At 44.5% G+C, this 18,073-nt stretch overlaps 1 protein-coding gene and 1 long non-coding RNA gene across 8 annotated transcripts in view; both read right to left on the minus strand.

Annotated features, from left to right (window-relative positions):
* The window catches only part of OPCML (opioid binding protein/cell adhesion molecule like), a 1,243,265-nt gene that overhangs the window by 299,128 nt on the left and 926,064 nt on the right, over window positions 1-18,073 (minus strand). The window lies entirely within an intron of this gene.
* Window positions 10,025-15,903, minus strand: LOC309605341. Its single transcript, XR_014231346.1, has 3 exons — window positions 15,843-15,903; window positions 10,961-15,528; window positions 10,025-10,633 (listed from the first exon to the last, which is right to left on the minus strand). It is a non-coding gene; the product is annotated as an uncharacterized lncRNA (long non-coding RNA).

An 18,073-nucleotide genomic window follows, 5' to 3' on the forward strand; every position in this document is an offset into this window, starting at 1 on the left:
GTGGAATGTATGTGAGCATGTGTGTGCGTATGGTTGGCAGGGAGCAGATAACTCTCTCTCTAGTTCACAGGTCTTCAGGTAGAGAGAAGCTTACTCAAGGAGTTAAACACAAAGAAACACACCAGAGGATCACCATCCCCACATGTACCTGTGTGATGCGGATGATGAGATTCTGGATTTCCAGCTGATGCTGTAATTGGGTGACACTGTTCAGTGCTTTGTGGTGAGTATATTTTACATCTTGGAGGGATGTGCATCATTAAAGGGCCAGAGGGTGAACTGTGTAGCAAACCTCTGAAATGTCCCCAAGCATTCTTGCCTCCTGGTAATTATGCCCTTAGATAGAACCCTCCCAAACTGAATTACGGTTGGCCGTGGGTCCAGTGGGATGCAGCAGAAGTGACAGTGTGTGACTCCTGAGGCTAGATCATAAAAGACGCTGCACTTTCCACCATGATCTCTCTCTTGGATGGCTGCCACGTTGTGAGGACACATAAACAGCCTTGCAGAGAGCTCCACATGGTAAGGCAATGAGTTCTTCTGCCCATAGCCACCAGCAACCTTCCAGATCCCTAGTGAGCAGATCCACCAGGCCCAGGTGAACCTTTACGATTCCTGCTCTAACCAATATCATGACTACGACCTCTTGAGAGACTCTGAGCCACAGCCACCCAGCTAAGCCACTTCTGAGCGCCTGTCTCACAGAAATTGACTGAAATGATCAATGTTTACTGTCACTTTAAGATGATAACTTCCACAGTAATTATTATTCAGCGATAGATAATGAATGATAAAAGTGAAATGGATTTTGTTCCTTGGAGTCGAAGACAATATGGCAAAGTCAAGAGCGTGGCATGGTTTACACGTGGATGTTGAGGTCTCTTGGATGGCGGTATGACCTGGAATAGGAGATTACACTTGCTAAGTTCACAAATTCTTCAGTCAGTCTGGCTGGCTGGTCGCAAGGAGGTCAAGGTTAGTAAAAATGAGGACAAAGAGCATAGTGAAATAAACTTCAAACAATATTGACCCCCCCCTTTTATTTTACAAGGGCGAAAGGTTAATTCCAGTAATGAAATTTTGTGCCTCCCAATACTTATTCACTTTGAGTTTTGTTCCTTCACAAATATAACAGCAATCATAAAGACAATAAGGATAAAAAGTCACACAAGCTCAACTTTTTAACACATCGTGCACTCTTTTAGATCTGACATAGTTTAATATTTGTGGATACGTGAATGGAATAATCACCCAGTTATAGCATCAGCAACACTTATATTTTCTTGCTTGAACTGATTACTCTGCTGTAATCATTTACATAATACTATATGTTCTTCATAATTTTTATTTAAAGTAATTCCTTGAATGAATGTAGAATAATTCGCTTAGCTCTTCTCATATTGCTGACTTGGACTTTGACTTTTTACCCAATTAAAAATCATGCTGTGTAGAGAGCACCGTCTTAATTTTGAGTTAATTCTTCATGAAAATTTTTCTTGGGTGAAATTACTGGGTCAAAGGCCCTTGGCCATTTTAAACAGTAACAAAGCAAGTTTATTCCTCTCAGTCTAGACTAAGAATGAACTATGAGATGCTATGGGGATTAACTAAAATGGGAAAGAAGAAAAAGAGAGCTGGGCATCAGAAAATGACTGCCTGCTAAACTGCTATGCCACAGATCAAAGGTAGAAACCATGTGACCTTTGTTGGACCAAAGCCATTAGCATCACTATGCTCAGTATGTAGTTGGGGAGCCTTCTTATATTTCATCTCTATAAACTGTCTCCACCCTTCCAGTGCCCCTCCCATCATCTGATTGGTCAGTATTAATCAGAACTTAAGCCACATCCTACAGGATACCAGGATACCTGTACTGGACACAACTTAGAAGAAGAGAGCTTGCACTTGGCATCAGACAGGCATCATGCTGCAGTGACACCTGTTATCATTCTGCCTGTGAAGAAGAGGACATGAGCTGAGGAGGGTAGCAGGTAGCCTATTTTGAATATTAAAGAACCAGCAAAGCCAGATGCAGACCTCAAAATTCATGTCTGTTCTTTCAGCGCCCATCAAGTTTGTGGGGCTTAATGCCTTATAATCAAAACTAATCCACATCACTTATTGACTCCTTTCCAAATTAAAAAGAAAAATAAATGTTTCATGTCAAGTTTTTTTCTAGTGTCGATTTTTTAATGTTGGGTCAATTTTCCCATCTTTCTAGCGAGTATGATTTTAAGTATACGTTAGCACCTCTTATCTCATGCTTAGGACCAGAAAATTCCTAAGTGTCAGAGGTTACAAGCTGGTCTGTTGACATGTAGATCTTAGTCTTTGGTCTAAGAAGATTAAACACCCTTTTCCCCAACACTCCCTCCACTAAGTGAGAAGAAGTCTTCTTCTCATTTTGTCCTTCAGACTAGAGGTGCCCAAAGAGTACTTTGAATGACTGTTCAGATTCTGCAGAGGGCGCTCCCCAGTCCATGAAGGAGTTCGCAGCTTGGCGTGTGACCTGTGTCACATGGGAAGGACGTGTGGCGCGTGACCCACAGAGAGAAGCACGCAGCCTGCCCTCCCCCAGCCTGGTGAAGCCCCCTCTTGGGCTGTGCTACCCCCTCCAGTGTGCTTCCCACAGATTAGGAGCTCATTTGTTCTACTGTAGTTGTTTATTGCTTCCAGTGTTTTGAAAATAACAGATGTGTCCTTTATTGAAAGTGGTCTGGTTTTAAGCCCCTTAATTATTTTTCAGTTGGATCAGCTATTTTACATTAATTAAAACACACACACTAACACACACACACACACACACACACACACACACACACACACACTACCATGGCACGTGGGGCCTCAGTCTTGTGCTGTAAACTCTCAGAAAGGTGAAAATGCTGAGAAGGGTTACTGGTATCCTGGAATCATCTTCACGAACAGCTGTGATGGTCTGGCAGAGAACTTCCCACAGGCACAGATGCACCAGCTACAGCCAAGAAAAATGCCGCCGTGGATGCAGAAAATGCTATGGCTGGAAATCATACAAACCTAACAGCATCTCCTGGAAAATCCCAGGAACTTGTAGCCAGAGGACACAGACGTGGGGCATGTGCACCTGTACCGGCGGCAGGGCAAGGGGAAATGGTCGTGTGGTAAGGAGACTGAAGGATGCTCTCTCTCAAGTGTACCAGAGCCCAAAGCTGGCTTATCATCAAAACCAAGACTATCTACTGAGTCTCTCGAAGCTGTGTGGTACCATCAGAATCAGAGGTCCTGGCTGTGCCATCAGCTTTGCTACTGAGTGATGATGCAACCTGGCCACTGTGGCTCTTCCCTGCTTCTGCAACTGATTTCAACAAATACTGATTCAGCTTTCACTCTAGGGGTACAATCCTGAAGAAGGCAGGTATTTTTATTTGATTTTTATTTGTTCCCCCTCAAAAAAAAAAAAAAAAAAAAAACTGGATCAGTGTTTGGATATAAGGTTTCACTCCTACATTTTAATCATGTTTAGAAGAGTCAGACGTAGAAAGAGATGAAAAAATGTGTCAAAGGGAAAGAAGCCGTAAGTTGGACCGACTTACTGCACTACCTGCATTTTAACTGAAGAAGTAAAAAGAGTAATAACACATGTACTATATAGCTAGGTAGGTGCCTGCCCAATTAGTGTCTGTTACACCCCTGCCCCTTCACTATGGGCTCCACGGCGGGGAGGACCAGATAAGCTTGGTTCACGGTTACTTCCCCAAAACCTTGCCTTGTGTCTGGCACATCATACATATACACATTCCATCAGCACAGCATATATTTGTTGAATAAATAAATTTTGTATTAAATAAAATAACTTGAATATGGGTAGAAAAAGCAGCCCAAGGTGTTAAATTTTGTCTGCCCTGAGACTTTCTTCAATGTTTCTTCAGACTTTTTCTGTACCATCTGCACTAGTAGGAAAGAAAGGCCTAGGGACCCTCTCAGTATCATTTATTATATTTATGTTGCACCTATCACCTTGGTACTGTATCTAGGTCAACAATTTCCTAAAGTTTGTTTCATAATATCCCAGAGTATCTCTCTGGGGCCATAATGTCTTAAAATAGTCTCTAAATAAAATTAAGTTTCATACCACTTAATTTTTAAAAATAAAAATGGCCCATGAAGGGAAAGCCTTATAATACCAAGAATATAATTCAAAAACACAATATTACCTGGGAAGTTGGCAACCAGAGACCTATGTTCATTCCAAGGTAATTATCAATTCATTTATTTATTTTTCCAACAAATATTTATTAAATACTTACTTTGTGTCAGCCAATATATGGGGTTCCTGAGCTATAATGATGCACAGCCCTAGTCCTTGCCCTACTAAAGGAGCTTGTTTAAAGGGCAGTGTGATGGGGATACAATAGGGTATCAAATCCAAATATTCCAGTCCAGCATTTCTTGGATGTCAACATAAGTTATAGAGAGTGTGTTATCCTATATTTCTTACCTTTTCCTGATGGTTCTATTCCTCATAATGAACAAAACCTAAGGAAGACTCTCATATAAGCAACCCTGTATCTCCTGAGTCTTAGAGAACTTGACCTGACCCATGGATTCTGTTCTGTAGCAAAGACTCTGAAATTCAGGTGACCAGACCAGTCAACCTTTGGTTAGGTACCTGCAGCTTCTGACTCTTTGCATACCTCAGAATCAGGTACCTAAAAGCCCAACTAAACGTCCCCATCAGTCAACCAAGTTCTTCACCTGAATACTTTTATTTCTTCCAAGCACACCTAGGTCAAAAATCTGGAAATATTTTTGATGCTTTAGGCTATCAGAAAGAGCATAATCCTTGAAGTCATAAAGATGTGAATTCAAATCCCAGCTCTGCCACTGGTGTACACTGAGTAATGTGGCTAGATTTCTCCTCCCATAAAAGGACGGTAGTTCTAACCTCTTAGAATTGTTATGAGAATTAAATGAGAACACACAGAAGGTTCTTAAAATAGTGCCAAATACAGTGAAGTTATTCAATAAATGTTCTTTCCTCCATTCGTATAATAATGTAAGCCACTATGATAATATTATGATTTTGACTTTACTCACTAAAAGTATGCAAACAATGACATTGTTCTCCATATATTTTAAGATGATCATCCACTTAAAAATCATGCCATGATAATAATTAAAAAATGACTTGCTTTAGTGAATGGTGCAAGATAATGGTGTGATTCTCTGGGCTGTGAATGCCTGGCCAGTGATACTACCAGAGGGCTACCTGCAGGTGTAGATCCTAACAGATCATTGCAGAGGCAAGACAGTGATCTTACTGGTAGTGCAGAGGCTGTCATGACTGTCAGTCATATGTTTCATAGACATATGTATATATACATATATATGCATATATATTTAAACAGCTAACAATTCTTTGACAAAATTGAAGTAAAATGCAATATTGCAAGAATATTATGCAGTAAGACACGTATTTCCATCATTAATCCAAATGGAGTCACCAATGTGACTGATCAGATTGCAAAACACTGATGGATCATGTTTCTAATGGGCAGGGTTCTGGTACATTCAGATGTCATGCACTTGAATGGGATTTCTTCCACTCTGTGTTCAGGACTTGGTAAGCTGAGCCTTGTGCTTTTTTTTTTTTTTTTTTTTTTCAGGCTCTGTCTCTCCCTGCTTGATAATGCTGGTTATTACTTCCAGTTGCTGAACCACATGGCAAATAGCAAATACTTAAGATTTACGTTCAAAAGGAGGAAGGAGGCCCCATTAAGGACATGCACACCCCAGCTTAACTCTACCCGATTCTGCTTGGGATTCGTTGGGAATTGGAACAGCCAGTAATAAAGTGATACTTCCCACTTCATGCCCTACTATCAATCCTCTGACATCTCTCTCCGAGGAGCGATTATAGGAAGGGCAAAATTGGGCATTTCTGGGTTCGTCCCATCTCACCCTACTTTCACTTATGACATCACCGTGCATCTTATGGGTTGTTCTGACCTTTCGAATAGCAAAACTGGGCCTCAAACAAGAAGCCAGATCCTAGGAACAGAACATTTATTGTACTAACGATGGAAGAGAAAGGTTATCACTCGATTTGCAATTCAAGATCACAGCCAGATCTTTCCACCTGGAAATATTTTCAGAAATTGCACAAAAATTATTAGTGGCGTCACAGAATTTTCTTTCCTGAAAATGTTTTTCAAAAGTAGATTATCCTTCCCATCTCCTTGCTCAGGTTAGAAGGACATAAATACTTTTCTTCCTGGAATCAAAAGGAAAACTCAAATTTCTGTACTAGAAAACAAACTATGACATGAATTGATCACACATGTTGGTCTAACATCTTACTCCACATTCCTCAGAATGGGGGTGTCTTCCTGAAGTTAAATCATAATTGCTGCCACGGAGGTATTCCTCCATGTTCGTATTAAAAGCAGCCTTAAAAATGCCCCATTGACAGGGGCTTCCCTCGTGGCACAGTGGTTGAGAACCTGCCTGCCAATGCAGGGGACACCGGTTCGAGCCCTGGTCTGGGAAGATCCCACATGCCGCGGAGCAACTAGGTCCGTGAGCCACAACTACTGAGCCTGCGCGTCTGGAGCCTGTGCTCCGCAACAAGAGAGGCCGCGATAGTGAGACGTCTGCGCACCGCGATGAAGAGTGGCCCCTGCTTGCTGCAACTAGAGAAAGCCCTCGTACAGAAACGAAGACCCAACACAGCCAAATAAATAAATAAATAATAATTAAAGGTGCTAATAATTAAAAAAAAAAAAAATGCCCCATTGTGCCACAGGAGCATCTACATGACATATAGGGACACAAGATGTTTGTGTGTCACTTCTATCTTGCCACAAGGTCAGCTCATGTTCCAGGAGACAAGAAAAGACTCTTTTTTAGGCAGAAGGTCTTTGCAACATAGTGTACAATGTAGATACTGTTTTTGTGTTATGTTCTCCCACTGTGATCACCTCACGCTAAGTGACCTTTGTATCTCAGTATCTACTCTGGTCTGAGGAGTGAAACTTCACTTGTCTATTCTGTCCATTGTTAATATTCACTACTTTTCAAAACAGAGTGTGGGTCTGCAGAGGTCGTAGAGCATGTAAGCAGATAATTTAATGATGGAAAATGTGTACCTGTGATGGGTCTTCTCTCTCTGCCAGTCCAATGTGCTCCTGGCCCATCTCTTAAGACTTTCTTGTCAAACCAAGAATTACAGCTGGAGTTTTCCAGAAGTCACTAAAGTTGCCCCTTGCTACGTTTGTTTAGAGGCTTTTGCCTGCCTGCTTTGAACTTCGAGAACATCATCCTACTGCCCACCTGCAGCCTCTTAAACTTGTTCATCCTGGTACTTGGACTCAGCCTTCTCCCGTGCCTCCCTTCTAGCCAGGCCTGACGGCAGCCAGGCCATGAGTTCAGGGGCAGCATGATTGTGTGGGAGGCTGCGATGCCAATCAGTTAAGCTGACTTTCTTTTTGCCATTACTGAGGCAGCAGCGAGCACCCACGGTCGGTGGATGGCACCCAGCAAGCGCCCAGGGCCTGCTGCTCATTGCTGGAAGCTGAGCTGCGTGAGACACTGCTGGGGAGAGCCACACGTGACTCGGTCTGGGACATATACGGAGGCTTAAGGGCCCAAGACAATAAATAAGCACGTGCAAGTTAGCACAGTACAGCTTTAACAAATAAATGTGGGGACACAGAAAAAATAAAGTGGGGCAATCCTCCAGAGAGTGGGAGTTATAAACACTCACTAGAGGCCACAGTGGAGAAACTAGGCTGGAAGGAGAATTCACACGCGAGCTCACTGAAGTGAAGGAGCCCTCATAAATATTCAGTGCAAACAGAACAGTGATTCCCAGAGGAATCACAACCCCCCGCCCGGATAAGTGTTCTTGGGATGACCGGCAGGTGTACACACAGAGCGTTTCTTTCCACCAACTGTCTTCACACTCTCACACTCACAAGGCCACGCACACCGTCTGAGGTTGACCAGTAAACCCAGACTTCGTGGAGTGTTGCTGTATTTTAGGGACTGCACACTTGCTTACAGGAGAAAGAAGCTAGAGATTTGGACTCAAACTCCTTTTAAGCCAAGGCCACTGGACCCCGGGCCCAGAGTACCAGACACTTCATTCCCAGGAAGCCGAAAGAGCCGACTCACGGGCCACGCTCCATGAAACCCATCAGCACAAGCCTTTGATGGAGATGAATCATAGTTGACAAATGATTAAAATATGGTTAATGGTGATATCAAGGTACTTGAGGCTCTGAAGGGGAACTTTGAACATGAGATCTTCCCAGAACCTCCAGAGTCTTAAGCACTTGTCAGCTGATGTTTCTTAAAAGTGCATTTGCTTTATCTGGTACCCATATAACCTTTCTCATCTCCTGCGCTCTGTTTCCCTGGCAACCATTTAAAAGTCTGCGAAAGGCACTGCTGTCTTGAAAAGAAAAGGACAATGGTCTGCAGCTTTCTCTCTTTCTTCAGGGTTTTCCTCCATCTTCCCAACCACTTTCCTGGCTCTCGGAAGCTTTGCAGGCTCCAGAGCCAGCTCCCCTCAGATGCACAGCTGTGGGGTAATAAAGGAGGTGGGTGCCGGCCGGCCTGGTAGAAGCCGCTTCTTTGAGATGATAGTTCAGGGTCAGCTCAAAGGCCCTGTGGCTGCGGTGGAACAGTACTTAAAGCAGAAATACAGCCACAGACGCTTTCAGTGAGGCTCCCATCCTGCCTTCAAACCGCTCATCTCAGGGAGAGACGTGGGTAGAAGGCAGTGATGCTGGCGGCCAGCTGCCGGGATAAGGGAGCCGGCTCCTGGAGATGGAGGACGCGGAGACTCTGGCCCCAGGGACAGCTGCATAAACCAAGCAAGAGTGGCTGCTTCGAGGGGCCACGGAGCCCAGCACCTTCACGTTTGTCCTGCCTCCCCCTCACCTTCCGTGAAGTTTTTTTACTAAGAGAAAATGTCATTGTCTCACCAAAGCCATGTTCCTCAGCTCCAGGAAGCATAAAGGAGAAATGTGATGTTTTACAGGACTCCCTGTCACACTCGGAACAAAGCCGCAGCTAACAAAGGTCAGAGCATTTGCTATTCTTTTTTTTTTTTTTTTTTTAAGATTTTTTTTTTTCTGATGTGGACCATTTTTAAAGTCTTCATTGAATTTGTTACAATACTGCTTCTGTTTTGGTTTTTTGGCCCCGAGGCATGTGGGATCTTAGCTCCCCGACCAGGGATCAAACCCGCACCCCCTGCATTGGAAGGTGAAGTCTTAACCACTGGACCGCCAGGGAAGTCCCAGCATTTGCCATACTTGAACTGATCACCAAAGACCCTTTTCTACGGAAGGACAGGCAAATAAGAGGCACCAACAGTGTGTCAGGAATTGTGTCAAAGGGCGTCACAGCCATAGCATTTGATCCACAGACAACTCTGTGAGTAGGTATCCTTCCTATCTGTACTTGCATTCACTCCACCCACCCACCCCCTGACTCTCAGAGGTAAGTTGTTCGGCCGGGTCCATCAGCTTCCTGGAGCTGCTTTCAATCCCAGGTCTGTCTAAGTCCCTGGCATCCCCATCAAAGAGGTGACACGGCAGAGACGGCCAGGGATTGGGATGAGGTCTCTCATGTAAGACAGATCTGGATTAAGTAAGTAAGTCTTTTGAAACCCACCCATCTCAGTAATACTGACCTAAGAAAGGGGATCCCACAGAACCTCCTTCTGACTGATTTTATTTCAATTATGTAGCATCACAGAAGTAGGTTTTTAAAATGTTTGATTCACGAGTATGTATTAAGGTCTTCCGAATGCTTGGCACACTAAGAAATAAAAAAGGAACATGAGATAAAGTGCTGCCCTTCAGGGCAGGTGTAAATCAAGCCCTGTGGACCCTCCCTGGAAGTCTCAGGGCTGGGAATGCGTATCTGCTCTTGAGTAGGGCACTTGTGACCCTGGACCGCTTCTCTGAGCTTTAGTTGCCACGCGTATGAAATGAAAGCAACACTAAATCCTAAATTAAACACTAAATCTACAAGTTACTATGAGGATTAAGTGAGACAATATAAGCACAATGAATGTCAGATAATAAAGTAACCACTATTATTAGCTTATATTGTAACTGTGGTGGTAATAATTAAAAAGGCAAGACATAATATGATGAAGTTCTACAGTAAGAGGCTTATTTTACAAAACCAGTAGTGAAAGAGAGATGAATGTGGGCTGGTGTTCAGGACAAATTCATAAAGGCATTGATTTTGACCTGGGATGTTTAGATGTAGAAAAGAAAGGTATTCCAGGTGACTGTGGAATTCATGAGCAAAAGGGTGAAGCTTAGAATAAGTAGGTTTAGAGATGCCAGTTTGGTCAAAGGAGAGTGGCCCCGTGGGACAGTGTAAGGAAAACACGCTGTACCGGGAAGATGGGCTGGTTTTGGGAGGTCTTACAGGTGGCACTTGTTCCCATAGACAAGGTTAGTCACTGTAGCTTCTTTGTCAATTGGATCCCAGTAGGGAGGACCCTTGGTGACTCTAGTAATCCGAGGAAGTCAGCACTCCCAGTTACAGAAAACGTTGGGACCACGAGCACCCAACGGGAGCCGATGCAGGTGAGTGCAGTCAACCTGATGCATCTTTGGTCCTCAAACTTCTACGTTTGATGACATCTTTTTTTTTTTTTAATTTAATTTAATTTTTAAAAATTTATTTATTTTTTTATTTTTGGCTGTGTTGGGTCTTTGTTTCTGTGCGAGGGCTTTCTCTAGTTGCGGCAAGCGGGGGCCACTCTTCATCGCTGTGCGCGGGCCTCTCACTATCGCGGCCTCTCTTGCTGCAGAGCACAGGCTCCAAACACGTACGCTCAGTAGTTGTGGCTCATGGGCCTAGTTGCTCCGTGGCATGTGGGATCTTCCCAGACCAGGGCTCGAACCGGTGTCCCCTGCATTGGCAGGCAGATTCTCAACCACTGCGCCACCAGAGAAGCCTGATGACGTCTTTTACTCAGTGACACAGTGAAAGACCAACAAGACCTCAGAAGACAGGAGTCTGGGAGGGAGGGGCGTTATAAAGAGATAAAAAGATAACTAAATCAACCTAGATAATAAAGAGGTATTCTGTCAAGAAGAATTCCTTCTCAGAAGTAGATTTGGTCAGACTAATTGAGGCTACAACATGCTGTCTTGATGACTTAGTGATATTCTAATAAGATTAGTAAGCAAGTGATTCAAGAGTGTGTGTCTTTCTGCACCAAGCCCTTACCTTATTCCAAGAGGTTCTATTGTAGCCATCCTATTAGTATTTTCCCCCCTCCAACTGCCTGTTTTTTTGTTTTTTTTTTTAAAGAAGAGACTGAAAGAAAAAGCGAACCTGAGATTATTCAACACTGTTTCTTCCAAAAGTGTTATCAGTACAGAATGGTGTTAGGATGGGATTAATACTTTGGGAATTGTTAAAACACTAACACAAGGTTTTGGAATTCTGTTTATTTCAATGAACCATGTAGACCCAGCTCCTGGCTAGCTTTATGGAATCCTGTTTGGCTTATTGCATCTCCTCTTTCTATACCCTCAATCATCTCAAATATTTTCAAATGCCTGATATCTACAGGGTACTATTCTAGGGGCTAGAGATATGGCAATGACTACAACAAACTCCCCAGCTTCATGGAACCTTCCTTCTTCTGGGGGACTGAGGTTAAAAACAATAAAATGAAAATGTGTTTGTCGTGCTCTGGAGACAAATAAAGCAGGGGAACAGAATAGAGTGATGCCAAGGGCCTGAGTTCAGACTGTGCTTGGGTCAAAGCAGAGACCAGGTGGCCGAAGGAGAGAGAATATTGCTGAGAGAGAGAGGAGGTGCAGATGCATCGGAGAGTAAGGAAGGAAGGGCTGTAGGGCCTGGCAGCCCAGTGCTGTAACTCTGGCTTTTACTTTGAGGGAAATGGAAAACCATTGGAGAGTTTTGAACAAAGGAGAAATAACGAGCAGCTCTGTGTTCTACCAGGATTTCTCTCCTGCTCTGTTGGGAGGGTCTATGCTGAAGGGGATTATGAGTGGAAGCAGGGAGGCCAGATAGGAGATGACCACACACTCCAGGGGTGAGACTATGGGACCTTGGACCAGGGTAGCTGAGGTGAAAGAGCCGAGACGTGTAAAGATGCTGGATGAATTTTGGAAGTAGAAATGGTAGGACTTGATGGATTAGATATTTGGATATACGATATAAAAGAGGGCTCAGAGATAGAACAAGCCCTTCGGACCTGAGAAATAAGAAGAATAGAGCTTCTGCTGAAGGAGACAGGGAGACGGAAGGAGAAACAGGCTGACGGGGTATTTGACTGGGTGGTAGAGGTATGAAAATCTAGACACCCAAGAGGTTAGCTTTTGACAAGTTTGGAAAACCTGTTAGACATTCACATAGAAAGTGATGGAGGCAGTTGAATATACAAGTTTGGATTTCAGGAGGGACTTCAGGGCTAAATCTATAAATGTGGACATCCTCAGCATACCAATGGCATTTAAAATCACGACACTGGATGAAGCCCCCTGGGGACTTGCAGAGAAGACAAGTGAAGAGAATCAGAACTGAGCTCTGAGAACCCCATGTCTGAGGACTAGGAGGTGAGAATTCAGGAAAGAAAAGCCAGAAGGAGGAAAAGCAGGGGCTTGTGGTTGATGTTCCAGAGACCAAGTCATGAAAGTTTAAAAAACTGAGTAGGGAAATCATGTAAAGTGGGACCATGGGGTTTGGTAAAGTGGGAGTCATTAGTGTCATTGTCAAGTGCAACTTTGGGAAAATGACAGAAATGTGTTATGGGCTGACGCTTGTGTCCCCCAGAAATTCATATGCTGAAACCCTAATCCCACCCTGTGATGGTATTAGGAGGTGTTAGCAGATGGGGCTTTTGGGAGGTAATTAGAATTAGGTGAGGTCACAAGGGTGGGGTACTCATGATGGGATTAGTGCTCTTTGAAGAGATGGTGGGGTGCATGTGAGGACACAGCAAGAAGGTGGCCGTCCACAAGCCAGGAAGAGAGGCCTCACCAGGAACAAAATCAGCCAGCCTCCAGAACCTTGAGAAAATAAATTTCTGTGTTTGAGCTGCCCGGTCACTGGTATTTTGTTATGGAAGCCTGAGCTGACTACTATAATATGGAAGCTGGATCTGAGTATGTTTTAGAGAAAAACTGGAAGAAAGAAATTGTAAATAGCAAAGACAGAAAATTCTCTTTAGGAGTTTTTCTATAACGTGGAGCTGAGATGTGGAGTGGTAGCTGGAAGACAGTTATGAGGTCAGGAAAGGTGTTTCAAGATGGGAGATATTAGCACATGTGTCTGCTGAAGGGAATAATCCAGTACAGAAGGGATACTGATGATGTAGGAGGGGCAGGAGAGAGGCTCCAGAGCACAGGTGAAGGCTCAGCCAATGATTAAAACCAAAGCCTTTTGGGGATCATCGATTCAAAGAAAGGAAGGCAAAGGACTGGGCTGGAAGATTTGGTGGCAAGGGTGTGTGCACACTCTTGTCATGGCAGCCACATTCTCAGGGAAATGGCAACAAGCCAAGAATGAGGAGGGAAAGGGATTATTGGCGATCCGAGCATCATTTTATTGAATTCCACTTATGCATACACGCCTATTTGTCTAGCAATGGATTTGAATATTCTGTACAAATCCATGTACAATGTTTTAATGAAAAAAGGAAAATAAGAGATGTTAACCTGCTGAAACAATAATTCTGCCTCGCTGACGGATACCCACCTTGGCAATACAGAATCTTCTTTGCAAGGAAAAGTCTGAGCCCGTTCTCCCTCCTGTCCTCCCAGGCTGGCCCTACGAGTGTTAACACAGTATATCCTAAGCTTCTGAAGGGATAATTCACATTCCTTCTGAGGGCAACATAATGGACCAAGCGGCTTTAGCAACCCACCAGTTGCTTAGAAGATACAGCACACATTCTCAAGTGCCATCTCTTTGCTGGGGTTCACAAGGCAAGAACAGAACCAGAGCCTGTTTGTCCAGTTGGGGCCAAAATCCAACCCGCATGTGCCTTCCTTTACCAAGCACAGCTCCTCTACCTCACCTCCTTCAGGGGCCCCCTTTTCTGGCTGTGTCTGCAGTTCCCTTTCTGCATGTCTGGGTACCATTCACGGAGTGGTTCCTGAGATGCCCGGCGTGTTCCCTAAGGCGCTCTGACACAAAACCGCAGCTATGCGTCTGGAAAAGGGGGCACAGTACAGATGAGAGTCCACATTCTTGGTGGTGAGCACTTAGAGATGGCAGGATATAATACAATCCGCAAAACTCAGGGAGAGGTCAGTCAAATATGAGATTCATTGTCTTGTTATCTGTGGACCATGGGCTGAGGATCTGCTTACAGCATGAGCGTCTATTTATTGAGCACTCCTTTTTTGCCCTTTTTCCTTCTTTCTTTTGCCAGGAAAGCACTTCAAATCCATGATCTCATTTAATTTTTCACTCCAAACTCGAGAAACAGAAATTACTAACGCCATTTTCCAAATGGGGAAGCTGAAACTTGGAGAGGTGGTATAACTCGGCCAGTGTCAGGCAGCTGTGAAGTGGCAGAGCGGGAATTAGACCAAGTTCGGTCCGCGTTGGAAGCCCTTCGCTCTCAGTCACAGCTCACCTTCTGAGCCTGTGCGCCTTCCACCGAATGTTGTTGATTCAAGCTGGGGTGTGAAAGAGGAGCTCTGGGCAATACCTGAATTGCTGGAGGTGGAGGGTCCCCCAATACTGTTTCTCAGTGTCTGTGCTGACAACTGTTAAGAGGAGAAGCCAACTGTCATAGAAGCAAAGCCTGGTGGCACCATCTCTGCATTGCAGTGGGCAGAGTGGGAATTGGGCACGTGGTCTACACAACGCGCACGCGCGCACAGGATTGAAAAGGCCCACAATGCTGCAGAACAGTACCTCTCTAGAGACAGGATACTGGCAACGAGCAAGGGGCTGAACAGCTGAACCGAAGGGCTGCAGCCTCCAAGCAGTCTCTCTGTGATCAAGGATTACGTGTGCGTGGGGGAGGCGTGTTTCTGTGCAGTTTGGGTGATAGATTGGCTGTGTTAATTAATTGTGCATTTTGAAGTTTGTTACCACTTCACACCAAGCAGCTCCTTAAAATAAAAGAGAGAGAGAAGCAAAACAAAAAACCAAATCTAATATTCAGCAAACATTCTGCACCCAAACAGCACATCTTTGTCTGAAACCTTAGTTCCGAGAACCACTTATAGTCTTTCATCAATGCATTATAATATTAATCAAGACTCATAATGCAGAGTGATTTGCATGCCAACAAATATATTTACACTGTAAATTGTTCACTGAGGAGCCTTAGAGAGACACGCAATTCACTGCCATGGAACTGAATAGGAAGAAAAGTCCCCCACTAAAATCCAGAGAAAATAAAGAATCTGTACGATCTGATCCTCTAGAACCTTGGGTAAGAGATTCATTAGCATTCTCTCTAATTCCTTACAAAGAATTTAGCTCCCAACCTACTGAATGCATTAAAAAAATCAGCTTGGGCTTCCATGGTGGCACAGTGGTTGAGAATCTGCCTGCCAATGCAGGGGACACGGGTTCGAGCCCTGGTCTGGGAAGATCCCACATGCCGCGGAGCAACTAGGCCCGTGAGCCACAACTACTGAGCCTGCGCGTCTGGAGCCTGTGCTCCGCAACAAGAGAGGCCGCGATAGTGAGAGGTCCGCGCACCGCGATGAAGAGTGGCCCCCGCTTGCCACAACTAGAGAAAGCCCGCGCACAGAAACGAAGACCCAACACAGCCAAAAATAAATAAATAAATAAATTTAATTAAAAAAAAAAAAAAAAATCAGCTTCACTGTAAAGTTTGGATGGGATTTTGTCTTTTTCCTGGTATATATGAAATAATTTGTGACATAAAATAATTTGTGTCATAATCACAGCTTTTACAGGAAGACAGAGATTAGACCGGTAGACGGATGGGCAGATACCCACCTTCCTGAGAAGTACCTGGGAATTTTGTTCGGGTCTCTTGACTGTGCCTTGTTGACGTGACCTTCTGACATGTATCACATGTGTCTGCTTCTCCCTGGTCCCATCACTGCCTCTGCAATCATGGCCACTAACCGTCTCCCTCAGGGACCACTGTACAAGCTGCCTCACCTGCTCCCTGAATCTACTCTTGACTTGTGTTCCAGTGTCATAACTTATAGCACCCAAATCCCATTTATATGATGTGAGACTAGTTTGTATAATAAATGGCATGTCACCCTCCTTACAAGTCTCTCCATCCTGTGTCCCCCCTGCCCTTCCTCATCCCCCACCTCACTCTTGGCCCTTCTCACACTCCACTTAGAGGTCATCCTCTTCCCCTTTTCAGGCTTCCAGTCTGCCTCCGGGACCCTGCTGGTATACCCTCCCAGCTCTCCATACTTCTATTTCAGAGCACTTATCACAGTGAGCAATTAAATAATTATTTTAATTCATTTAATTTAAAGTCTATTTCCCTCATTCCCACTCATTTTCATAATGTATTCCTGAATATTATGAGAGATGCAGTACAATATACCAGAAGAGTGCTGTTGAAAATATAATGTATCTTCTTCATTCATCTCCTTTTCTGGCCCATATAAATTTAGTGTCCATTGTACACAAATACTGTTCAGTGAAATATATACACATCTAATAAACCTGTCTGGTTTTTAATTCCACCTCTACCCCTTTCTAACTGAATCACAACTTGGGGCAAGCTGCTAATCTTTTTTTTTTTTTACCTCCTTAATATTCTCATCTGTAAACTGTAGCTAATAATAGTGACTGACCCATAAGGAATATGAAGACTAAGTGAACATCACCATGACCATCATCACATCACCATCATCACCATCACCATCGTAAAATATGAACAAGGGTACCTGGTACATAGAAGTGCCATGTAAGCATTGGCTGCTCTTGTTATCTTTACGATGATCACTACTCGAGACAAACAATGCACTAGGCACCACGAGAAATAAAATTTAGCAAACTGTAAGCCCTGCCCTCAGGGAGCGTGCAGCCCAGTAGGTAACATACAGTGTAGACCCCAGTGCGCAGCACATTTGTAAGTGGAACATGCTTTGTGTGCTTGGCACACACAGCTCTGTACCTCAGAAGGTCAAGTCGTTTCAGGTGGTGGGATTAGTGAAAACTCCTGTCCCTCCGATCGAGGAAGGGGAAGTTGAAGAAGGACTCAAGAACTCTATTGCTTAACTATCAACCCACCAGGGTTACGTCCACTGAGTCCTGACACATCTCAGGCACAACAGGGAAGGAGAGGTCTTTAATCCCCAGGGACCTTTGATTACACGTTTACCTCTCTGTCCTCCTAGCCTTTGTCCCCATGGTGACTGCTGGTTTTAATTTTACTTCCTAGCAGAAATAAAGAGACTTGTTAAGAAGCAAGTGGAAAGGAGACCTCACTGGGGTTGGAGCCCAGCCTCTCCACACTCATCTACAAGCAGGCCCCCATCAGGGTCCGGTCCTGTGCCTGGAGCTGCGCATGCCAGCTCCACGGAGGGCAGCCGGCTGGCTCCGAGCAGGTGGAAACTCAGCCCTTCAACGTCCTGACCGTGGACAGTAAGTGGCCTTTCCCTAAGACACGGATACTAATAAGGACTGCACTTGCCTCTCGGGGACTTAGGCTTGAAGACATTCCTGAAAGGCTGCCTCTCGAGACCTGGGGGATTGACTGCGGGAGAGGCTGAGGGGTGACCGGGTGAGGAGAGGAAGGACAGAGGAGCAGGGGCAGACTCAGAAGAGGCTGCACAGTTAACGGGACCCGTGAGCTGAGTCTGGAACGTGAGGAGCTGGCAGAGGGGTAAGTGGAAGTGTGTTGTTCTGGGCAAAGGGAACACTTTAAGGAAAGACACAGAAGCAGACTTGGTGCGCTTAGGAAAACCAAGCCGTCCGGAATAAGGCAGTTCTACCAAAGCTTCATCAGACTGTGCTGGAGGGGGAGTAGGTGGCAGGAAAAGAGGTGTGGGGGACAATTAGGATGGAGACCAGAGCGATGACTGTCTTGTGTACCATACTAAGGTACCTGGAATTTTTC

Source organism: Balaenoptera borealis (genome assembly GCF_965194805.1).
Source record: "Balaenoptera borealis genome assembly, chromosome: 11".
In the NCBI taxonomy this organism is placed as follows: domain Eukaryota; kingdom Metazoa; phylum Chordata; class Mammalia; order Artiodactyla; family Balaenopteridae; genus Balaenoptera; species Balaenoptera borealis.